General features: G+C 38.8%; 1 protein-coding gene across 1 annotated transcript in view; it reads right to left on the bottom strand.

Moving 5' to 3' along the window:
* Nucleotides 1-19724, bottom strand: part of LOC136257589 (uncharacterized) — a 53633-nt gene that overhangs the window by 4992 nt on the left and 28917 nt on the right. The window contains exon 2 of the mRNA XM_066050853.1: nt 18777-18885. The gene's annotated coding sequence lies outside the window, so the exon portion shown is untranslated. The remainder of the gene's footprint in view (nt 1-18776; nt 18886-19724) is intronic.

The raw sequence follows: 19724 nt of genomic DNA, 5'->3' as shown, positions 1-19724 counted from the left end.
AGTTACTTTTCACTTCAGCTGAGCTGTTTTTTCTTTTTGTTTTTTTACATTGGATTCCAGGCACTTGTAGTTTCTTGGGCGCGCCTTTATTACAGCGAAGGTGTTTTTGAGGTGGATAATATTATGCATACAGCGGCTTACAGCCATGCACAACATACAGGAGATAGTTACACATTGTTGTATATGCAGCACTGCATCGGCTTCTTGTTTAGCTATTACAGACTCACAGTAGACTAGTAGTTAAGCCAAGTGGAAAATAATTCCAGCCGCCAGCAAGCCAGATGAAGGTGACGGTATAATGAAAATAATTCCAGCCGCTAGCAAGCCAGATGAAGGATGAAGATGTAGACCTATAATACAACTACCGGTACAAGTATTACATTACTCATTACCTTGGTGTTCCAGCTGGTTGTTTATAAGCGCATCAGCTGGTATCCTAACTGGTCATCAGCTGGTCCTTCACTGCATGACGCCTGGAGCACATATCCTGCACACAAAAGACGCAGTTACAAACGTTTAAACATACTTGTAATGTTGTTGCTTACCAGTAAAGTGGCGCCTGGCCTCTCCGCGGAAGTTTACTAATCTTCTCGTTCAAGCAATCTGTAATTAAACAAGGGCATGGTGCCGGGCGTTATATAGAATTACACGTACGGTAAAGTCATCAGCATGAACAGACGTACTTATTATAAGGTTGTGCCTTCATTCACAGGCGAATCTATCCCCGCTTAGTTCATGTCTCTAGACCTCATAGTTTTCTCAAACATTATTTATTATTTATTCATTCATTATTAATGACATAATTTTAACCGCATTTCTTATTATTCTTACTACTTGGTTGTATAATTAATGGACAAAAATTGCTTGGCAGTACAAGACTGTCAAGCTAGGCCGCAGGCCTTTGAGAGTGCCCATATCTTGTTGTTCTCCATAAATCATCAAGATTCTTCTTAAACAATGCCACGGTTGGTGCAGAAATAACATCTGCTGGAAGAGAATTCCACAAATTAACTACTCTGTTGGTGAAAAAATTATGCCTCACTAGCAGCCGAGATCGAAATTTAAAGAGTTTATGGTGGTGACCTCTGGTGGTATCCGTACTACTCAAAATGAAAAATGAGGTAGGGTTGATGTCATAGTAACCATTCAATATCTTGTAGGTCTCAATTAGATCTCCCCTTTGACGTCTACAATACAGTGAATATAAACCAAGTCTCTCTAGACGAGTTTCGTATGGTAAATCAAATAAACTAGGTAATAACTTGGTGGCACGTCTCTGTACTTTCTCTAGGAGATCAATATCTTTCGCCAAGTAAGGGCTCCAGACCTGGATGCAATACTCCAAGTGAGGTCTGACATACATTTTGTACAAAAAAGTCAACAAGTCAACAGAAAAAAAGTTTGAAGGACCTTCTTAGCAAACCAAGAACTTGCATAGCTTTTGCTGCAGCCTTACGACACTGTAGAGATGGTTTCAAGTCTTCAGTGCACCAAATACCAAGATCTTTTTCTTCTTGCACTTCTGTGATTTCAAAGGGTAAGTTGGTGGAACTGTCCAGCATAGAGTAGGTGAACGGAGCAGAGTTACCAATCCGCATCAGCTTACATTTAGCTATATTGAACCGAAGCAACCATGTGTGAGACCACTGCAACAATCGGTCAGCATCACTTTGCAGCCTAAGGTGATCGTCAAAGCTCTGAATAACAAAATAAATTTTTGTATCATCAGCAAACATTCTTACATTACTTTCAATAAGGTCTGGGATGACATTAACATATAATATAAAGAACAAGGGCCCTAAAACAGACCCCTGGGGGACTCCACTCACCACCTGAGCCCAAGACGACAAGTGACCATTCAACACAACTCTCTGGAAGCGGTTGGAAAGAAAGTTTGATAGCCACAAAGACAAATTACCACGAACACCAAATGCCTCCAACTTGGAGATCAATCTATGATGAGGTACAGAATCAAATGCCTTACTGTAGTCTAGAAATATGACATCAATGCCAAATCCTTGATCCAAAGCAGAAGTCCACTCTTCAAAAGTTGATAACAAGTTAGTAAAACAGGACTTCCTGTTACAAAACCGTGTTGCTCACCATTAAGTATGCCTTGCCCATCAAGAAAGGTTACCAATTCAGAACGTATAATAGATTCCAGGATCTTAACAACTAAAGATGTCAAACTAATTGGCCTGTAGTTGGAAGCTTGGTTTCTTGGACCCTTTTTAAAAACAGGAACAACGTGTGCCTGTTTCCACTCATCAGGGAGGACACCACTAGATAAGGATTGAGAATACAGAATGGTTAAAGGTACATAAAGTGTGTTAGCACAAGCTTTTAAGACGTAAGAATGTATACCATCTGGGCCAGGAGCTTTGTTAACCTTGAGCTCAAGTAGCTTCTGAAGAACTGTTGACTCTGTTATGTCAATATCACAAATACTATCTTCAGACACAAAGGAGGGAACAGGCATACTAGATAAATTTTCTTTGGTAAATGTTGACTCAAAGAATTGGTTTAGGGTTTCAGTCATCTCCTGATCATCAGCAGTGAGAGAACCATCACTCTTTATCAATGGGCCAATACTAGGTCTAATCTTCTGTTTAGACTTGATGTAATTGTACAGTGCTTTTGGATTAGAACGTAGCTTGTCTAACAGGGACCGTTCATAAGAATTTCTAGCGGATCGTATCTTACATTTGACATCATTGCGTTTTGCTGCATAGGTGGCATAATCAGATCTTGATTTGGAATGTTGATATTTGGTAAAGGAAAGTTGCTTAGCTTTAATGGCTTTAGAGAGGTTTTTGGACCACCAAGGAGTAGGTTTATTATTCTTAGGAATGGAAGTCGGGATGTATTTAGCTATGGCATCTTGAACTGTCACCTTAAACACATGCCAATCATCATGAACATTGCCAGACAGAACTTCAGACCAGTTGATACTCCCAAAGTAATCATTCATAGCCTCGTAATTACCTTTTCTGTAGTTGTACATAGGGACACTCTTTTTGGAAGGCAAATCATCAAAACACTTAAATTTCCACAGTAAACAAACATGGTCACTACTACCTAGAGGGGATAGATGTGTGACTTCATCAATAGAGTTTGGGTCAAGGGTAAACATTAAATCCAAAAGTGAAGGTTGTTGGCCCTGTCTGTGACGTGTACTACTGGCAACATGCTGGACTAAAAAACTGTCTTGAACAGTGTCAAAAAATGCGGATGCTGCAGAACTATCACTACCAGCACAATAGCTTTCAGCCCAATTGATAGTTGGAAAATTAAAGTCACCCATAATTAAAAGGTGGGTAAAGTTGACTAGCTCATAAAGTCTACCAATGATAGATAATAGTTTTTGATAGATGAAGATGGAGCTCTACATATTACTGAAAAGATCGAGATACTCTAATAGAGCAGTCAATGACTCTAATAAAGCAGTCGCGACCTTTCTTTTTTTTTGGTCTTCAGCTTTACCACTGGGCACCCATAAGTTAAATATCTTCCTACGCCCCTGATGTGTGAGATGTAGACATTACTATAGATATCCTTTTTATTATGAGTCATAAAGTTTAAGGATATATGATACTTGGTATAACATGTAGTTTCAATGGCCTATTTCTTCCCACTATGGATCTATTACCTTAAATGTGACTTAAAATATGATTTCTAAAGTACATGTAATTTTCTTTAATGACTTATAAACCTCACATAAATTCAGGAATGGCTATACACATGCATAGACAGCTCTACAAAGTGCATGTTATACATATATTATAGAGCACTCAGTACATTGTGGCTGTTGGTATAACAGTTATCCAACAGGCCTTTGGTGCGGTTTCTCACGATAAAGCCAAAAATAAGTAAAACCCTTCAGCTATGGGTGAAAAACCTAAAATTTCTTGTTTGTTAAAGCCTCATATATATAATATAGCACATGCAGAATAACTGCCTGCCCTGCTGTAAAAAAATAAGATTGAGGATATAGAGTAAGCCACCAATGTTCGACCACCATTGATTCGGACGTGATTTTTTCTTTAAACCTGCGAAGAAAATTTCTGCTCTTGCTATGCCTTTGGAGAGGCCTAGGCCATAAACTCTTGCATGCAAAATTTCAGACCTACAGCTTTCTTCGTATGGCTGCAGGAGCTGCAAAAGTGACCTGTCCAAATGTTCTCAACTCTCGGACAAAAATATTATGTATTATAGGTCGAGTGGCACTACTCGCAATGCTTGAAGCTGATCAAGTCTTTCTGTGCCTGATATGAAAGAGCAATTCTTATACTCTTCAAATATATGCAGATATTTGGTTTAGTCCTTATTGGCTGTGAATTACAAAGCTCCAAAGTCACCTCTGTCGTGCAATCTTAAATTCGGCCACATGTGGAGCTCATGCAAATCAAATAGTTACCTATATCGAATTCAAAGCTATTTTTATGAACATTGAGATCATCAGCTACCGTTCAATAGTAAATAGATACATGCACGATGACCGAACATTGATTTTTTCCTGAATAGCTACATTGCATTTAGGCTTCTCTGACAGTAGCAGCCTGGCTACTGCCCCCACCACTCATATACACCATCCAAATCCACTTAAATGGGGTTTTGACTATCCACTGTCTTAAAAATGTCAAAAGTTTCTCTTCAAAATATCCAGGACAATAGCCAGGTCGAAATATTCTAATAGAGCAGTCGATTACTCTAATATAACGATCAGCCAATGCATTTTAACATGTAATCAGTATTCAAGTGTTGCAGTCAACGAAATTCACATAGTAATAGTCTTATTGAAGTGAATACGCCTGGGCGTGTCCCTCAGGTTTTCTGACTGTTCCAATTGTATAATAGGTGACTGTTCTATTACAGTGTTTCGATCTGGCTAATGTCCTGGACATTTAGGAGAAAAACTTTTAACATATTTAAGACAGGGGTTAGTCAAAACCCCATTTAAGTGGATTTGGATTGTGTATATGAGTGGTGGGTGCAATAGCCAGGCTACTACTGTCAGAGAATCCTAAAATGCAATGTAGTTATTCGGGCAAAAATCAAGGTGCGGGCATTGTGCATGCATCTATTTACTATTGAACGGTAGCTGATGCTCTCAATGTTCATAAAAATAGCTTTGAATTCGATATAGGTAACTATTTGATTTGCATGAGCTTCACATGTGGCCGAATTTAAGATTGCACGACAGAAGTGACTTTGGAGCTTTTTAATTCACAGCCAATAAGTAGGGTCCGCAATGAAAAAATTGATAATCACGAAATTGCCCCCTACTATTTCAACCTGTAAGGCATATCAAAGTATTTTTCTACGTACTAAAAAAACTTATTTATCTTTCTCCATACGACGGGAATCGCGATTGTTTTATGCTGGAAATCGTGAAAAATTGCGTGCTTTCTGGATGAAGCATGGGTTCCTTCCCATACTTGGCATATATAGTCCAGGTCTATACCTGATTATAACCCACAGCAAAAATAAATCGATTTGCTACTGTGGATTTGGTACAGAGCTACTCTTTGCCGAAAATCGGCCGAAAATCTCGTATTTTTGAATTCGGAGCAACCCAGCAATCAACAAAAGGAAAGCCCACAAACCTTCACTATACAGCAATATAGTTTGGTTATCACTTCATGCACAGCGCAAGTTTCATATGGATCTGAGTTTTCCTTCCATCAAACTAAGTGGTATGAAATTTCTTCCTAGTGTCTGAGACTAAAAATGGGAGGCGTGGCTACAATAACTCCAAGTTTTCGTTTCTCCAGCAAGTAATTTAGGCTTCAATATTATGTTGTGACCACCTAATGGTATTAGTTTCCAACCAGAAATGGATCACGTGATTATGGATTGATTTTTCGTTTGCATTATAGCTATACATGGTTAGCTATGTAGTGGTATAATCCAGGTAAAATTTCACTAGTATTTTTATCAACATTTGACTGAGACACCACTGGTGAAGCATAGAGTTAGGCATAGTAAAACTCGGGTCCTACCAAAAATAGCAGGGTTGTTTGTATGTAAGATCAAGATACTCTAATAGAGCAGTCATGCAAACAGTCGTGGTATTTTACCGGATTTGAAGCATGCAGACAGCTGACAAAGAGTATTGCATACTATATTATATTTTTAGAGCCAACAAAAATCGTTTACATCAGTGGTATATAAGTTTAGCTATAGTTTGTACTTAATTTGTTCTTAAACATTAGGGAGGTATGTGCTCAATCTTATTTTTTCACAGCAGGCTGCAGGCAGTTACTCTGTGCTATATTATATCTAATCAAAAACAGCCAAGCTGTAAAAAAAGGTGCGGCCCCCAAAAAGGCCATGGTAAAAAAAGATGTGAAATCCAAGTTGGCGGCCAAGAAATGACTGTGATGGTAGGTTAATGGTTACATTTTAATAACAACAATTCAGGTGAATTTGGTGCCAAGACCAAGCGGCACAAAATTCACCTGAATTGCCGTTATTAAAATGTAACCATTAACCTACCATCACAGCCATTTCTTGGCCGCCACCTTGGATTTCACATCTTTTTTCACCATGGCCTTTATGGGGGCCGCACCTTTTTTTACAGCTTGGCTGTTTTTTGATTAGATATCACTTCTTTTTGTATTTGTATACTGCAAAGCCGGCCTATGGCTGGCTTTGGGGCTTTTTTAACCCATGTGTTTTTTCTTTAACACAGGAAGAAGAAAAGAACTTAAAGAAGAATTTTAGTACTTCAATTATTTTTGATTTTATTAGTAATTATACAAATTATATACATATATTTATTACATGCTCATTATTCCCCACAGAATTTTTTTTGCAGCTGATCTCTCTACTGGGTGACTTGAAATGTAGCTGAACTATATACAGGATGGTTTCTTTGTAGCTGAACTCTCTGTAACAGGTGATTTGTTTGCAGCTAAACTCTCTACATGGTGGTGTCTTTATAGCCGAACTCTCTACATGATGGTTTCTTTGTAGCTGAACTCTCTATAAGGTGACTTCGTCTAGCTGAACTCTCTACAGGGTGATATTTTTGTAGCTGAACTCTCTGCAGGGTGATTTGTTTGCAGCTGAACTATCTACGTGGTGGTTTCTTTGTAGCTGAACTCTCTACAAGGTGACTTCGTATAGTTGATCTCTCTACGGGGTGATTTGTTTCTAGCTGAACTCTCTACAGGTGAATTGTTTGCAGCTAAACTCTCTATATGGTGGTTTCTTTGTAGCTGAACTCTCTACAAGGTAACTTCTTCTCTACAGGGTGATTTGTTGTAGTTGAATTCTCTACAAGGTGGTTTGTATGAGGCTGAACTCTCTACATGGTGGTTTCTTTGTAGCTGAACTCTCTACAGAGTGATTTGTTTGCAGCTGAACTCTCTACATGATGGTTTCTTTGTAACTGAACACTCTACAAGGTGACTTCTTCTAGCTGATCTTTCTACAGGGTGTATTTTTGTAGCTGAACTATCTACAAGGTAACTTCTTCTAGCTGATCTCTATACAGGGTAATTTGTTTGTAGTTGAATTCTGTACAGGTGGTTTCTTTGTAGCTGAACTCTGTACATGATGGTTTCTTTGTAGCTAAACTCTTTACAAGGTGACTTCTTCTAGCTGATCTTTCTACAGGGTGTATTTTTGTAGCTGAACTATCTACAAGGTAACTTCTTCTAGCTGATCTCTATACAGGGTAATTTGTTTGTAGTTGAATTCTGTACAGGTGGTTTCTTTGTAGCTGAACTCTGTACATGATGGTTTCTTTGTAGCTAAACTCTTTACAAGGTGACTTCTTCTAGCTGAACTCTCTACGGGGTAATTTCTTTGTAGCTGAACTCTCTATATGATGGTTTCTTTGTAAATGAACTCTCTACAAGGTGAATTCTTCTACCTGATCTCTCTACAGGGTGATTTGTTTGTAACTGAACTCTGTACAAGTGCGTTTTTGTGGGTGATCTCACTGCAGGTTGATTTGTTTGTAGCTGAACTCACTAAAGGGTGATTTTGCTTGCAGCTGAACTCCTTGCATTGTATCTAGTTTCTAGCTGATCTCTCTACAGGGTGATTTGTTTGTAGCTGATCTCTCTACAAGTTAATTTGTGTGTAGCTGATCTCTCTGCAGGTTGATTAATTTGCAGCCGATCTCTCTACAAGGTAATTTGTTTATAGCTGAACTGTGTATAAAGTGATTTATTTGTAGCTGATCTCTCTGCAGGTTGATTTGTTTTAGCTGAACTCTCTACAGGTTGATTTGTTTGTAGCCGATCTCTCTACAGGGTAATTTGTTTGTAGCTGAACTCTCTACAAGTTGATTTGTGTGTAGCTGATCTCTCTGCAGGTTGATTTGTTTGTAGCCGATCTCTCTACAGGGCAATTTGTTTGTAGCTGATCTCTCTACAGGGTGATTTTTTTGTAGCTGACCACTCTTCAGGGTGATTTGTTTCTAGCTGATCTCTCTACAGGGTGATTTTTTGTAGCTGACCTCTCTTCAGGGTGATTTGTTTCTAGCTGATTGCTCTACAGGTTGATTTGTTTGTAGATAAACTCTCTACAGGGTAATTTGCTTGTAGCTGAACTCCTTACTTTGTGTCTAGTTTGTAGCTGATCTCTCTACAGGGTGATTTGTTTGTAGCTGAAATCCTTACATTGTGTGTAGTTTCTAGCTGATCTCTCTACAGGGTGATTTGTTTGTAGCTGATCTCTCTACAAGTTGATTTGTGCGTATATAGCTGATCTCTCTGCAGGTTGATTTGTTTGTAGCCGATCTCTCTACAGGTAATCTGTTTGTAGCTGAACTCTCTATAAGGTGATTTATTTGTAGCTGATCTCTCTGCAAGTTGATTTGTTTTAGCTGAACTCTCTACAGGGTGATTGCTTGTAGCTGAACTCCTTACATTGTATCTAGTTTCTAGCTGATGTCTCTACAGGGTGATTTTTTGTAGCTGAACTCTCTTCAGGGTGATTTGTTTCTAGCTGATCTCTCTACAGGTAGATTTGTGTTGATTTGTTCATTGCTGATCGCTCTAAAGGTAATTGATTTGTTGCAGTTGAACACCCTGCAAAGTGTTTTGTTTGTAGCTGATCACTCTAAAGGGTAATTTGTTTGTAGCTAAACTCTCTCCACAGTGACTTGTGTGTAGCTGAATTCTGTGTAACTGAATTCTCTAGAGAGTGACTTAATTGTAGCTGAATTTTCTACACAGTGCATGACTTGTTTATAGCTGAACTTTCTTCAGTGTGACTTGTAATGTTCTGAATCTCTATAGTGGTATATTTGCTTAACTCTCCACATGGTGACTGTCTTCTTGCTGAACTGTCTATAAGATTAACTGTTTGCAGCTGAACTCCCTACAGAATTACTTGTGATGTAATAAAATTCTATAATGGAGTAAATAAATTAGCCGAATGCTCTATTAGGGTGACTGTTCTATTAGAGTATCTCGATCTCGCATTTGCTACACGGAGTTGGCTTTCGAATCATAACTCAGTGGTTTGTAATCCGATTCTTCTGTACTACTGCAAGGACTTTCTATGAAGATTATTCCAGCTATACACCGATTTTCAGCTCATTGCTCTAAGCGGTTTGCCTAGTAGGCGTGAAAACTAATACTTTTTTATTCATAAAAATCGATCACGTAATTGTGACACAGGTTGGGTTTTGTGTCATATCTCCGTGGTCTTTATCTCGATTCCTTTCAAACCACCAAAAGGCACTCCTACGATGGTTACTCCATCTACATAGCAATTTTCAACTCATTCCATGAAGCGGTTTACCCTGTAGGCGTGACAACAAATCGGTCTTGTTTTACGCGAATAATCGGTCATAACTCCTGAACCATTCATCGGATTAGTACCAAATTTGATGCTAGGATTCGCCTTTGGACTCCCTTTCTGTGTGCCAAATCTCAAGGCGATCAGAGTACGCGTTTGCTTGTTATAGCAATTTTTGCAAGTGTGCGAAAAGACGAAGAAGAAAAAAAAACGAAGAAAAAAAAACGAAACTTTGGCAGCTCGTATCTCGGAAATGGCTTGAGCGATTTCCTTCAAATTTGCAATGTAGACTCCCTTGGCTGGCGGGCAACTGTGTAGCAAATTTGGTTCCAATCAGATACGTGATCACCGAGATACAAAGGTGTGAAAATGACGTTTTCGTTCTTCCTGTCAATATACTCACGGTGTGGCGCGCCGGCTTCTTGGGCCGCACGACACACTACCGTGTGTCTTGATATATGAGCCTTTAACAAACAAGAAATTTAACCCAAAGCTGTAGGGTATTACTTATTTTTGGCTTTATTGTGAGAAACCACATCAAAGGCCTGTTGGATAACTGTACCAACAGCCACAATGTACTGAGTGCCTATAATATATGTATAGCATGCACTTTGTAGAGCTGTCTATGCATGTGTATAGCCATTCCTAAATTTATGTGAGGTTTATAAGTCATTGAAGAAAATTACATGCACAACATTTTAAGTCACATTTAAGGTAATAGATCCATAGTGGGAAGACATAGGTCATTGAAAATGCATGTTATACCAAGTATCATAAGTCCTTAAACTTATATAAAAAGGATATCTACAGTAAATATCTACATCTCACTCATGCAATATGTTACCAAATATATACCATACGCAGTCTATAGATCAACATAAAATTGCATGCACATCCTACAAGCAAAACAGAAATTTAAAAGTTTGCAAAATTAATTAAAATATAATTATAGTTATGTGTTTGTACCATTAAAATTATAATTATATTGTATTGTATTTATTACTGTGCAGAGCCTCCACCAGGGAGTATAATTAAGGCACAGGAAAATTACAATTTTGCACAATAGATTGATATTTCTGCCATTAAAATTTGACAGCCAGTTTGTGTGATGAATTTTTGCTTAGCAGTATACTAGAAGGACCTATACAAATCATTAAATGTACAAAACTTACAGTTACAGTACAGTTAGTATGAAGGTATAGCTAATTAATCGAAAGTGTGTGTTGTGCCATTTAGTAGTGCAAGGTGGCCAATTCATAACAAAATTTCTTTTTGAAATGCCTCTGCAGCTATTGTAGTGAATTGAAACTCTAGCAGCATAATTATTCTTATTACTTAATCTTGTCTATAAATATTGCCTCTGAGTATAGCCATGCACTCATATTGTGGATTCATTTATGGTGTGCCCCCAACAAGTAATCTGATACTATTGAGGTTTCCTTCCAATTGCACTTTACCCTGATATTTAATTCTTCCTGTTTATGGATTCCGCTTTCTTACTAAAGAGAACAGAATAGTATAGAAAGACTGGAGACTGGTTGCATGACTGCTCTATTAGAGTATCTTGATCTTACATGCTATTTTTGGTAGGACCCGAGTTTTACTATGCCTAACTCTATGCTTCATCAGTGGTGTCTCAGTCAAATGTTGATAAAAATACTAGTGAAATTTCACCTGGATTATACCACTACATAGCTAACCATGTATAGCTATAATGCAAACGAAAAATCAATCCATAATCACGTGACCCATTTCTGGTTGGAAATTAATACCATTAGGTGGTCACAACATAATATTGGAGCCTAAATTACTTGCTGGAGAAACGAAAACTTGGAGTTATTGCAGCCACGCCTCCCATTTTTAGTCTCAGACGCTAGGAAGAAATTTCATACCATTTAGTTTGATGGAAGGAAGGCTCAGATCCATATGAAACTTGCGCTGTGCATGAAGTGATAACCAAACTATATTGCTGTATAGTGAAGGTTTGTGGGTTTTCCTTTTGTTGATTGCTGGGTTGCTCCGAATTCAAAAGTACGAGATTTTCGGCCGATTTTTGGCAAAGAGTAGCTCTGTACCAAATCCACAGTAGCAAATCGATTTATTTTTGCTGTGGGTTATAATCAGGTATAGACCTTGACTATATATGCCAAGTATGGGAAGGAACCCATGCTTCATCCAGAAAGCGCGCAATTTTTCACGATTTCCAGCATAAAACAATCGCGATTCCCATCGTATGGAGAAAGGTAAATTAGTTTTATTGGTACGTAGAAAAATACTTTGATATGCCCTACAGGTTGAAATAGTAGGGGGGCAATTTTGTGATTATCGATTTTTTCATTGCCGACCCTACAATAAGTACTAAGCCAAATATCTGCATATATTTGGAGAGTATAAGAGTTACTCTTTCATATCAAGTATGGAAAGATGGAAAGACTTGGTCAGCTTCAAGCATTACGAGTAGTGCCACTCGACCTATAATGCATATTTTTGTCCGAGAATTGAGAACATTCGGACAGGCCACTTTTGCAGCTCCTGCAGCCAGACGAAGAAAGCTGCAGGTCTGAAATTTTGCATGCAAGAGTTTATGGCCTAGACCTCTCCAAAGGCAAAGCAAGAGCAGAAATTTTCATTGCAGGTTTAAAGAAAAATCGCGTCCGAACCAATGGTGGTCGAACATCGGTGGCTTACTCTACCTCCCTTAGGCCCCTATTCGGTGATTATTAGTTTCTCATCCAGCCTTTCTAATTATTATGATGCGGGCGGGAGGGTATTACCATTATGCCATTATTGTATAATATTAACACACTGATGCAGAGACCTTGTCCAAATTGTCTTTCTTTCTTACTACAAACATTTCCTTCACCAGCTTATTCTACTTTTCGTGATCGCCAACTGTTTTTCGACAGTCAACTGAAAGCCTGCTTTGATGAAGTCGATAGAGCACGATTGCAACTGGTACTGCAGCAATTTGCTAAGGAAAACAACAGTTCTCCTGGTGATATATAGCGAATTGTAGCGTTCATCAACAAAAAATTACGGTTTGGTATCACGTGTTCTTCTGAGCATGCGCAGAGTAAATAATGGCTTACCATGCGGTAGCTTAAGAAGGATGCGGGCGGTGGATGAGAAACTAATAATCACCAAATAGGGGCCTTACTTTTAAGAAGCAATTAAGTACAAACTAGCTAAACTTATATATACCACTGATGTAAATGATTTTTTTGGTTTAAAATATATACTATAGTATGCAATACTCTTTGTCAGCTGTCTGCTTCAAATCCGTTAAAATACCACGACTGTTTATATGACTGTTCTATTAGAGTATCTCGATCTTACATGCAAACAACTCAGCCATTTTTGGTAGGACCGAAGTTTTACTGTACCTAACTCTAGTAGCTTCGTCAGTGGTGTCGCAGTCAGATGTTGATAAAAATACTAGCGAAATTTGCCTAGATTGTACCACTACGTAGCCAACCACGTATAGCTATAATGCACACGGAACGTCAATCCATAATCACGTGATCCATTTCTAGTTGGAGACTAATACCATTAGGAGGTAACAGCATAATATTATAACCTAAATCACTTGTTGGAGAAACTAAAACTTGGAGTTATTACAGCCACGCCTCCCATTTATAGTCTCAGACGCGCTAGGAAGAAATTTCATGCCGCTTAGTTTGATGGAAGGAAAGCTCAGATCCACATGAAACTTGCGCTGTGCATGAAGTGATAACTAAACTATGTTGCTGTATAGTGAAGGTTTGTGGGCTTTCCTTTTGTTGATTGCTGGGTTGCTCCGAATCCAAAAATACGTGATTTTCGGTCGAGTTTCGGCAAAGAGTAGCTCTGTACCAAATCCACAGTAGAAAATCGATTTATTTCTACTGTGGGTTATAATCAGGTATAGGCCTAGACTATATATGCCAAGTTTGGGAAGGAACCGGTTCTTGCCCCTCTATTGTTTTTGATTTATAGAGTAAGCCACCAATGCTCGACCACCATCGGCTCGGACGCGATTTTTCTTTAAACCCGCAAAGAAAATTTCTGCTCTTGCTATGCCTTTGGAGAGGTCTAGGCCATAAAATCTTGCATGCAAAATTTCAGACCTGCAGCTTTCTTCGTCTGGCTGCAGGAGCTGTAAAACGTGACCTGTCCGAATGTTCTCAATTCTCGGACAATAATATGTGTTATCAGTCGAGTGGCACTGCTTGTAATGGTTGAAGCTGATCAAGTCTTTCTGTGCTTGATATGAAAGAGCAATTCTTATACTCTTCAAATATATGCAGATATTTGGCTTAGTCCTTATTGGCTGTAAATTACAAAGCTCCAAAGTCACCTCTGTCGTGCAATCTTAAATTCGGCCATGTGTGAAGCTCGTGCAAATCAAGTAGTTACCTATGTCGAATTTAAAGCTATTTTTATGAACATTGAGAGCATCAGTTACCGTTCAATAGTAAATAGATACATGCACGATGACCGCACCTTGATTTTTTCCGGAATCAGCTACATTGCATTTAGGCTTCTTTGACAATAGCAGCCTGGCTACTACACCCAGCACACATATACACAATCCAAATCCACTTAAATGGGATTTTTACTATCCCCTGTCTTAAAAATGTCAAAATTGTCTCTTCAAAATGTCCAGGACATTAGCCAGATCGAAATACTCTAATAGAGCAGTCAAATACTCTAATAAAACGATCAGCTAATGTATTATCACATGTAATCAGTATTTAAGCGTTGTAATAAACAAAATTCACATAACAATAGTCTTATTGAAGTGAATATGCCTGAACATGGCCCTCAGATTTTCTGACTGCTCCAATTGTATGATAGGTGACTGTTCTATTAGACTGTTTCAATCTGGCTAATGTCCTGGACATTTTGGAGAGAAACGTTTGCCATTTTTAAGACAGGGGATAGTAAAAACCCTATTTAAGTGGATTTGGATTGTGTATAGACTATGTGTGCTGGGTGTAGTAGCCAGGCTGCTATTGTCAGAGAAGCCTATAATGCAATGTAGTTATTCTGGCAAAAATCAAGGTGAGGTCATCATGCATGTATATATTTACTATTGAATGGTAGCTGATACTCTCAATGTTCATAAAATAGCTATGAATTCGATATAGGTAACTATTTGATTTGCATGAGCTCCACATGTGGCCGAATTTAAGATTGCACGACAGAGGTGACTTTGGAGCTTTGTTATTCACAGCCAATAAGGACTAAGCCAAATATCTGCATATATTTGGAGAGTATAAGAGATGCTCTTTCATATCAAGCACAGAAAGACTTGATTAGCTTCAAGAATTACGAGCAGTGCCACTCGACCGATAATACATATTTTTGTCCGAGAATTGAGAACATCCGGACAGGTCACTTTTGCAGCTCCTGCAGCCAGACGAAGAAAGCTGCAGGTCTGAAATTTTGCATACGAGAGTTTATGGCCTAGACCTCTCCAAAGGCATAGCAAGAGTAAAAATTTTCATTGCGGGTTTAAAGAAAAATCGAGTCCGAACCGATGGTGGTCGAACATTGGTGGCTTACTCTATTAACGACCTACCTTTTTCCATCCACAATAAGATCAAACTGTATGCAGATGACGTATTGTTGTATTCTCGAATAACATCAATTGCTGACTGCTCAAGCCTACACAGGACTTAGACTTACTTGCTTAATGGGCCAACAGATGGAAGATGACATTCAATATCCTGAAATGTGAGCTCCTGAGAGCAGCGGCGGAGGAAGTAGTTGATATGAGGGGAGGCTCCGCTGGGTTGACCCAGACTTATTTCTATAGTTTGGTAAGGTGAGACCAAAGAAAAAAAAAATGTCACAACTAATTGACAAGAGTTTTCCACCTCACCAGCTACCATTTCTAGCTGATAAACTACATAAAAATCCTTACATAGCTCGCTACACACTGACTACTTTACTTTATTAGAGTGACTGCTCTATTAGAGTATCTCGATCTTTATCACGGTTTTCAGCCCCACTCCAAGAAAGATAATTTCGGTGTGATATCATTCTGAGGGGGGCTTCAGCCCCCTAGTCCCCCTTTCCGCCGCCTATGCCTGAGAGTAACAAGCTAACACAATCCTATCTTGCACACGTATTATATTGAAAATTCCCCCATTAAGGAAGTTCCATCTGCCAAATATCTAGGGGTCACCATCGACAACAAGCTTACCTTCAATGACCATATCCAAGCAATCACCAATAAAGCTAACCAAATCAATGCCTTTATTTACAGAAACCTACGCCACTGTCCAAGCACTGTGAAATGTAACTGCTACAGAAGTATGTTCAGGCCAGTGCTTGAATATGCATCATCTGTATGGGATCCCCATACCTTAAATAATATTAATAGAATTGAAGCAGTACAGAGAAGAGCGGCCAGATTGTACCTAAATGAGTTTTCAAGTTACTCTAGTGTTACTAGCATGCTAAGCACACTTAACTTACCTCCTTTACAACAAAGAAGAGAGAGAGCTAAACTTATAATGATGTATAAAATTATTAAGGCTGTGCCTAGAGTCACGGCAATCACGTGAATAAAAAAAAACTTAGACACAAAACCTAAGAAAACGAAAAAAAAAAGTTTGGATAAAGCGAGGATCGAACCCAGGATGTCCCATACTCTAGCCCGGTGCTCTACCAGTGTATCACTGCGGTTCCAGCTACCCTACTCCCTTAGTTTGTACCTTATATATGTCATTCATGAAGAAGCCTATATAAATAACACCAATAAAGAAGAAACTAAACCTGAACCCTTTTTACCCTAACCTAACTCTAAAGTACAAGGCGCATCCCCTAAAGTCGAATGCTCGGGGCATACTACCAGGCGCATCCCCTAAAGTTGAATGCTCGGGGAATACTACTAGGCGCGTGCCCTAAAGTCGAATGCTCGGGGAATACTAGACTCTGCCAACCCCAGCTCGCCTCAAACTCAACAAAAACTTACCTTCATACAACTACTGTGTGAATTCTGGTTGACTGCGCCGTGACTTTAGCACCAGTCACGGTGCCGTGACTCTAGGCACGGCGAATTATTAATGATCTTATTGATATCCCCAAAGATTACTTTACCCCTAATGATTCGCAATTAAGAAAAGGATACTACAGGAAACTGACGACAAACATTGACTCTTATAAATTTTCTTTTTTCCCCTCTGTGATTAAACTTTGGAACCCCCTCCCCCCATATATAGTTAATTCCCCTTCCCTGGATAATTTTTGTAACAACTTAAGTAATTATTATTATATCTGTGCGTTATAATCATTTGTGATTTCTGCACAGTAAAAACAAATAATACTAATAACCCATGCCGGCTTCATCCGGAGAGCGCGCAACTTTTCACGATTTCCAGCACAAAACAATCGCGACTCCCGTCGTATGGAGAAAGATAAATAAGATTTATTGGCACGTAGAAAAATACTTTGACATACCCTACAGGTTGAAATAGTAGGGGAGTAATTTCGTGATTATCAATTTTTCATTGCGGACCCTACCTATTATTATTATTTATTATTACAGGTAATTTGTAAGGCTAAACAGCCTGTTACACCTGATCAACAGGTAAAAAAGTACAAGTAGACTAATTACATACATTTATACATAGTGTTAGATGAATACTGGTCAATCAATTTCTTAAAATCATCAACTGATGTTGCACATACTACTTCTTGGGGTATGATGCCATCACAGTATAAGACACACCTGCACTGGCCCAGACCACGCCTGAATGAACAGTTAACACAAATAGTTACAAAAGGAGTACACTTCAAGGCTCCTTTCCAGAAATGAAAGCGATTTCATGGGTATTTCCTTAATTTGACTTTCGATCACGTGAGTGCTTGTTTCATGCATTGGATTGCTTTATGCGTTTCAGGGGGGTTAAAAGGGTTCCATTGAACCCCCTTTTGAAATAGGCTCTCTTACTCGAGATACTCTAATAGAGCAGTCAAACCGAGATACTCTAATAGAGCAGTCAAACCGAGATACTCTAATAAAGCAGTCACAGTAGTCTTTTGAGGAGCAGTGTAGCAAGCTATGTATCTAGTTATAAATAAGGAAATATAGTTGGTGAGGGCATCTATGGTGAGGGGCAGCTATTGTCAGCAGGTCATGACCTTTTTTTTTTTTTTTTTGGTCTCAACTTACAGCTAGGCTGAAGTTGCAATTCCAAAGTGTAACCCCTTTTTAAAAGTCTGGATCCGCCCCTGCGTTTACTGGGCGAAATAGCCGTACTGTTAGGTGTTTATAAGCTTTGCATCCTTGATGTTGGAGACTGTTACACTGATTTATCAACCATTCTGGTATTTGTTTGCAAAAATCGCGTCGTTTAGTCCGAATTTCAACATATAGATGGCTCAGCCAGATGGCTAACAAGCTTCAATTATAACCATACTCCGCATGCAGGTACTTTACCTAGTACTGGTCATTGCTGACCCACGGCGCAGTTGCTGCTCTGCTTGTCCTGTCCTCCAGAGGAAGAAACATTTTGTTTGTCGCCAAAAAGCTGCACAGATCGTGCTGCCACCAGAAACTGATCAATAAAATTAAACCACTGATACTTTGAGTTGATGATAGACTACTTGAACAATGTTGAGAGTGAATATCGTGGCATACGAAGAACCCTACGAACCACTGCAACGAAAAATCACGTGATTTTAAGACATTTTATTACTTATTATTATTATTACTAGGACCGGGTCACACATAACCAAGTAAATTTGACTATGCAGTAACCCTTTGCCTCTTATGTGCCGGTGTGTATATGATTTTAAAGAAAAAATTTACTGTTGACATCAGCTTTATAAGTTGACCATATAATATGTATATGTACACTGTGCAAATGGGTTGCCCCTTTGATATTAAAAGTTTGGGCCTGGGTTACTTTCAACATCACCTGCTTGTAGCAGCAGTAGCATAGTAATAAAAACATGCATACTAATGAATACCTTAACCGATAACGTAATGAAGAACATTAATCTGTCTACATGGTACTCACCTAAAGTTGTTAACCCGTAATTAGAATTACGCCTCCACCGGAGGTGATGAGTACCTATAGCTATTCTCCATTGCGTTATGTCTATCATTGCCCTGCTTGTTTCTTCGCACTACAACAAAAAAATGTACGACAAGTAACAGGAAACGACTAGTTATTTTATTGTAAAATAACGTAAAAATAACTTCTGTAATTGTACAACAACTGTGAAACATTTAGCCCATCAGAAGAAAGCAGTACAGTGCCTGGTAACACCAGTAACATACTTTATTCAGACTAGAGTAAGCGATCTATTGTCGGACACCATCTATAATCGGACACTTTTTCTCAGAAACTACTACGCCGAATCTTCTGAATTTTTCCACGGATAAACTTCACACTTAGCCTAGCAATGTACCAAAATTTGGGCTGGAAAGCTTTTGTGGTTGCTTTGCTACAGCCAATTAAAGTGACTGTCCGAAAACCTCTAATATCGGAAGTTTACCTCTTTTATCGGACACCGCCCAGCAATCCTCCACTAAAAGATGAAATTCCTCACAACCACCACTGACTGTTAGGGGAATACATGTACTTTCTAAGCAGCCATAGTTTGTTTCATTCCTCCACTCGTAAGCGGAGCTACAACCATTAATATTCGGGTGTGTCGCGACCTCTATAATCGGACGGGGCAGAATTTCATTTCACGCGGTTTTATCACTTCAAAGCTACCTTTTAGGTATAATTAGCCATGAAAATTAAAGGTGTGGTACAAAATCTAATTGGATTTCCAAGGAGTCGTAAAATTGTACCATTTTAGCGATCAGTATGCTACTGTGGGAGTCCACAAAATGACTTATGAACTGTTCCAAAGAACTTTTAGCACTGAAATGCATGGATGTAGCACAAAGGGGAGGGGCTAAAGTCCTTCCACCCCTCCACTTCCAATTATCAAGATATACTCTAATAGAGCAG

The sequence above is a fragment of the Dysidea avara genome, chromosome 1 (assembly GCF_963678975.1).
Source record: "Dysidea avara chromosome 1, odDysAvar1.4, whole genome shotgun sequence".
NCBI lineage: Eukaryota > Metazoa > Porifera > Demospongiae > Dictyoceratida > Dysideidae > Dysidea > Dysidea avara.
This window is presented reverse-complemented; position numbering and strand designations above follow the sequence as displayed.